Source organism: Acomys russatus, chromosome 2 (assembly GCF_903995435.1).
Source record: "Acomys russatus chromosome 2, mAcoRus1.1, whole genome shotgun sequence".
Taxonomy (NCBI): domain Eukaryota; kingdom Metazoa; phylum Chordata; class Mammalia; order Rodentia; family Muridae; genus Acomys; species Acomys russatus.
In genome coordinates, this window is record NC_067138.1 from 79,774,502 (window position 1) to 79,780,382 (window position 5,881).

A 5,881-nucleotide genomic window follows, 5' to 3' on the forward strand; every position below is an offset into this window, starting at 1 on the left:
TAGGTTTGTCTCTTAGATCTATGACCTTACCACCCATGGTTGTTGGCTGTATTTACATTATGAGGCATGGATTTTTTTTTCCTTTTGAGCAGGAATTAAGTCTAATTAGATAGCTATTGGTTACACCCATGTTGTAACTGCTACTATTGCAGCCCCAGGAAATATTATACCTGAGTGGTCATAGTTATGGTTGAAAGGTTTTTCAGCTGAGTAGCTACTGACTACTTTTCTCCATTGGCAGTATGCACGGATCCTTTTAGTTATCAGTTATTATAACACAAAATTGCTGTGGACTGTCTCAGTCAGCAATAGGTCCTTGGAAATGAGAGTTCTCAAAGCATTAGTTGGCCGAGTGACCAACAGAGACAAACTCAGAGGTACTGTTTGAATCTGAGTGTATTTTGCAGACAAGGAAGCTAAGTTTTTATACACATTTTTGAAATGGGGAGTGTTTTTCATGGCTACATTTTTTTATACAATGCAAAATACAGGATGCAGAGTAATAATGTTGTCATCGATCTTGAATCATCATTCCTAAGTCAATTATTGGTATCAGTATGCATGTGCCTTCATTATCAAAGGTCAGTGTTCTCTCATTATGCCAAACATCTGTGAGTCAAGACAGTTTTTTCTTAGCTCTTCCTTCACTATCTGGAGCTTTCTTAAACACTTTATTTGTAAGTCATAATATAAACTACGGTTAGTTCTTAACCATGTTTCTATTAACAAGTGGAATGGAACTTGGTGGTAAAACTACCTGAATGACCCTTGGCTGCAGTCTTAAGTTAGGGGCCTCCTAGCAATGCAGTTACATTTGAAAATTTCTGATAAGAAGGTAGATTAGACAGAATGTTAAAAAACAATGAGTAGTAAGAAAAAAAACCTGCAATTAGTTACTCCTGGCAGGAACATCAGACCTATTCCAGGAGGCTTTCCCTGGGTAAGAGTCTTTGCCTCAGGTTGTGCAGTATCATTTGTCACATAGACTCCACTGGAGAGGTCGTGACAAAAAATAATCCTCTAGAACTTCCAGGGAGATGTACTTCCCTCCAAACAACTTATATCTTCTTAAGAATATTAACTTCCACCAAATAAATGTTCTGATGGAGTGGTTGTGTATGGCCTTTTCCTCAGTGTTGAATATTATTCCCATCAAGACAGCTGTAGTTACCTGCATGTGGATCATGTGATATCGGGCCTGCTAGTATTATCAAGTGTGGTGAGGTGAAGGCTCACAAAGCCCCTCAACCATCTGGGAATACATAAATGCTTAACATGCTGCCAGAAAAGAAGAAAGAAGACTCTTCAACTATGTAGGCATCTATAATATTTCCCTTCTCTTATAAGTTACCTCAAACTCCTGCTTCTGAAATTTCTTATCTTACAAAACTGGACTTGTTTGGTATAGCTTATTTGGTCTGTAATTACCCTATATGGGGTGACAAGAAACAGAATTTACAGGACAAACAACACAAGTGGTGTGGTGTGTGTGTGTGTGTGTGTATGTGTTGTTTGTATGTGTCCTGTGTGAGCATAGATTTTTAGGTAGCATAGGACTTATGCTTAGGGAAAAGGAGAAGTTTGCTTGCCCCTTGTTGGTTGTTTCCCTGTGTTTCTGGAAAGATTGCCAGTCATGTAGAGCTTTAGTTGAAGCATGGCTATCTTATGTCCCCCAATAGCTCTTCATTCTTTGGTGAAGTCTGAGCAGGTGGCTTTGTTTCTTACTTCTTAGTGTAGTGTAGTAAGGATATCGTGTGGTAGTTCAAGTCTCCCTCTCAGTGACCATTCCATACTCTTGAGAACTGCGCTTTCCTTAGCATAGGTCATTATTATTTCTCAAAGACAACCTATTTTTTGAGAACATAACATCTTAGCAGTATTTTAGTTAGCACTGTCAGTGAGCACAGTAGATCTGGGTTGAATGTGTTGCGGGTATTGTACAGTGGGCTCTGGGGCCGGGATAGTGCATAGGAGTAAGACAGAAGGTGCCTACAGTGCTCTTAAATGATTTCTCACTTCTTTTACTTTCTCTAAACTTTTCTATATAACCCTACTTGCAGAAGGTGCCATGCCAAAGGAGGGAAATAATTGGTAGTTCTAACCAATATGTGATGCCTATGAACCACAAAAACAACCAGCAGAGCAGGACAACCCTAAAACTGTAGTAATGACACACATACCATGAAGATAGCCAGCAGCTCTCTAGCTGGACTTAAGACACTCTCAACAAGAAGAAAATCATGCCTGGTATTGAAAACTCAGCAAATTACCCAGGGCTAAGTGAAGTCATAGATCTTGGAGGAGAACTTGAAACTGACCTTTTACTAAACCAGCAAAATCCCTAACTTCATTCTAAATATATTTGTCCTTATAACCACAGTCTTCACTGATCATCAAGTAAATGTCTCTTTGCAATGGATGGGGACCATTATAAAAACACATGACCAATCATCTAATATTATTGCCACTTTCTTCTGAGATATTGCCTTTCCTTTCTGTGGTCTAGATTGAATTCTTATGCTTATATGTATTCTATTTTAGTTCCTTGATCATTTTTACCACAAAACCTTTAAAGATTTCATCTGGAAGTTTACCATTTTGGCATCTCTGGGTGTTTAGTAGTCATGGTTCGGGGGAGGAATCATGGTGTTTGTCTTCTGTATTATGATTTGGATATCACTTATAGAGTTTTGTAGAGATTCTTCTTATTGTAACCCTATTCTTTTTTATTCAAGTGGTAGTAGCAGTGCCACTCACTGTGGAAGAAACAAACTACTGTAGCACAGACAAAAGCAAGACATATGAAATACAAAAAGACACTTCAAGTCAACAGTATTTTTCTAGCACATCAACAATGAGCAGAGAAATGAACATTGCAAAACCAGTGTAGGATGTACTATGAAGTTGGAAATAATTTAAAGTCTCAAAATGGTAGATAAAATGAAAGAAGGAATGGTGAGGGTAGACAGTTAAATAGATAAAGAAAAGAAAAGAAGATGGAGATATGAAAGAATACAAAGAAGAGAAAAAAAAAGCACACTAAAGAGAAAGTGAAAACATAGGATTTGTCAACCCTGAAAATATTTTTAAAAACTGAAAAATTTAAAAAACTAATAACAAAAATGTGAGTATTTCAAAGGAAAAAGATAAACGGGTGAGTGAAAAATATAAGAAAAAAGGAGTAAAAAATAGGAAGCAAAAATACTAATGAGATAAAATAAAAAAATGACAAGAATAAAAAAAATAAATAAAATTCAAGAGGAATAAAAAAGAAAACATCAAAAAATAAGACAACAGCATAGAAAACATCCTCTGAAATGTATAAGAAAAGCCAAAAAAAAAAAAAAAAAAAAAAAAAAAAAACCACAGAAAACCTACTAAAAGAATAACAGTCTCTTCAAGTGCATATGCAGATTGGTCTTGCTGTGTTTAGAAGATCTTGTTTCCTTGATTCCATATTTTATTTTATTTTACTTATCTCACAGGTTCTTTGCATATATCTTATGTACGGTTGCTGGTTTTATGTTTTATGAAATTTTGTGTGTGCAAATGTGTGTCTCTCTGTCTATATGTTTCTTGAACTTGTTTTTGGCTCTTTTTTTCTGTTTGTTTTGTTCTATTTCAGTTGGTTTACTTTTATTTTATCTTATTTTGTTTTGTTATTATTTTAGACACGTGTTTGATTTCTAATGAGGGGAAAATAAAGGGTGAGAATTTGAGTGGGAGGAAAGGTAGGAAGGATCTAGGGGGTTGTGGGAAGAGAAATTGTAATAAGAATATATTATATGAAAAAATCTATTAAAAACAAAAAAATAAATAATGCATACATAAAAATTGTGTGTAGTGTTCTGTGAGGTGGTATATGTCTAATAAAAATTGCTTTAAAAAGATTTTTTTGGTTTTTTTAAGATGTGCTTTCTCCTTGCTGTCTTAAAATTAGTTCTGTGGATCAGGCTGGCCTCAAAGTCACAAAAATCTACATGCCTCTGCTTCCCAAGTGATGGGGTTAAAGGCATGCACTACCACTTTTGGCTTAAAAAGAAGTTCTTAATTCAGTGTATTGGTTATTTATTTGACTATATTCTAGATAAGATAAACACTCAACAGAGAAAACAAGTGTTGGTTCTTTATGCCATGGCACTGTGGGTGGGACACCATGGTCCAGCATGGTGGTTGGAGCTACCTTCCATGCCAGCTTGAGTCCTGAAAGGTATATTCATGGTTTCATGTTTACGTCTGAGGCTCCTTTCACATGGAATTCAGAGTAAGCTTTTGAAATCATTTCTTATTTTCTTTCTTTCCTTCTTTTTCTGTCTTGACTTCATGTTAATGAAGTTCTATTAATTGAAATTAATGGCTACCAATGTATCATGATCTTTATCACAATGGTTACTAATTTATTATGTATTAGCCTATGAACATATAGAATCAATATTAATTTTATATTTATACTTATGTTTATATTTAAAGAGACGACATACTCCAAGAATCCCAAGCATTTATCAAAAAGAAAGCTGAAAATCATCCTGTATGCTGGAAAACATTTACTTCAGAAACGTGTTACAGATTTTGCTTTCAACCATCTAATCACTAATCCTTCATTCATACTGTTATGCTGAGATCACCCAGATCGCTAGACCCCCAAAAAAGACCACCAGAAATCGGTACCGATGCAACAAACACAGGATCCTGTATTACGGGCTCAGAGCTTGGGATCACAATCTTTCTTGATGGAACAGCATAGGAGAGTGATTGGTTTATAAGGAATAACTGTAATTAGGAGTGGAGGTCACAGGGAAGTGAGGAAAAAACCATAAGGGGTGGCGGTGAGTCTTGGGAATGCAGTCCTTCAGGCAAGTTGGGTGGAGACTGGTTCTCCAGGGAAAGTTGTGAGTCTCAGGAATGCAGACCTTCCAGGAGGTTGGTTCCAGGAGGCTGAATCTCCAAGGAAGTTGTTCTGTCTCAGAGGATCATTGGGTGTTAATTGTATCTAACTGTTCCAGTGGTGCAGTTTCAGGAGAGTGTTGGCAGGTGTCATTCCCAGAATGCAGTGAGAAGAGCACCTAGAGGACAAGTTCTCATACAGAGCATCACTAATTGTAGACTATAACTTACATATAGGACATGGCATTAATTTTGCCCCTACAATACAAGCAGAGATGTATATAAGTGGTGTCTATGGAACTTATATAACATGAAGGAATTCTGTGTTTTAATATAAAAACTGCAAATGACTATTACTGTCACCCAGAGGTTGAAAGTTATAAAACATTTTAACTGAAAGAGATGCCACATGACTTTAATAATTTTCTTTTGGATTATAACTTTCCAAACAGTAGCCATGAATTAATCCTTCCAGAAAAAGCAGGGTTGTATCAAATGTATTGTTACGCCAACTTCCTAAGCCTTTTCTTTTTCTTCTTCTTCTTTTTTTTAATTTTGGAAAATGGATTTTGTGGGGTTAGAACCCAAGCTATGACATCTTTGACTAAATTTCCCCCCTGCTGTTCAACCCCTCTTTCTTTTTACAAACCTCTCCAGCTTCATAATTCTGCAAAAGGCTTAATCACAGTCACTGGAGGAGTGCCTTGGCTTGCTGAGTGTGGGAAGTAGGGATTTAATATGCCAATTAAAACTCAATTGTTATTAAAAAATTCTTGAGTTGTCTAATTTGCATAGGGAAAGCAACTCAAGTATGAATCTCTTTTGAGCAAACCTGCTGGGATTGACAATTACATGAACTCAGAGAACCTTTCCCAGTGAACTTTAGTGAGCCTCTGTTAGTCACCATAGCTCAGTGAGCTCTCTTGAGGGCACAGTGAAGCTAACCGTTTCCTGGTCTCTAACATCATTTTATCATCAGCACATACAAATACCATAA